The sequence below is a fragment of the Ceratina calcarata genome, unplaced genomic scaffold, assembly GCF_001652005.2.
Source record: "Ceratina calcarata isolate Rehan_Ccalc_2016 unplaced genomic scaffold, ASM165200v1 scaffold25, whole genome shotgun sequence".
Classification (NCBI taxonomy): Eukaryota; Metazoa; Arthropoda; class Insecta; order Hymenoptera; family Apidae; genus Ceratina; species Ceratina calcarata.
In genome coordinates this window covers 2,446,673-2,446,913 of record NW_017147017.1, presented here as the reverse complement: position 1 = coordinate 2,446,913, position 241 = coordinate 2,446,673, and positions in this window count along the sequence as shown.

Genomic DNA, 241 nt, shown 5'->3' with positions numbered 1-241 from the left:
ATTTTCAAATTTTTACATAGATATATCTATATGTATATGTACGAGTGTATATTAATAATAATCATGAAACGATGTTCTATAAAAACAAACGAAAAGAATGAAGAGAAGACATTTCTTTGCAAATCGTATTGAAAAACTTGACAAAACATCAGTGAAAATAAAATAGAATGATTGCAAAATCTGTTTGGTATCTTTTATTAATGCACTCATTAAATTATTGACAAAATAAAAAGTAATACAT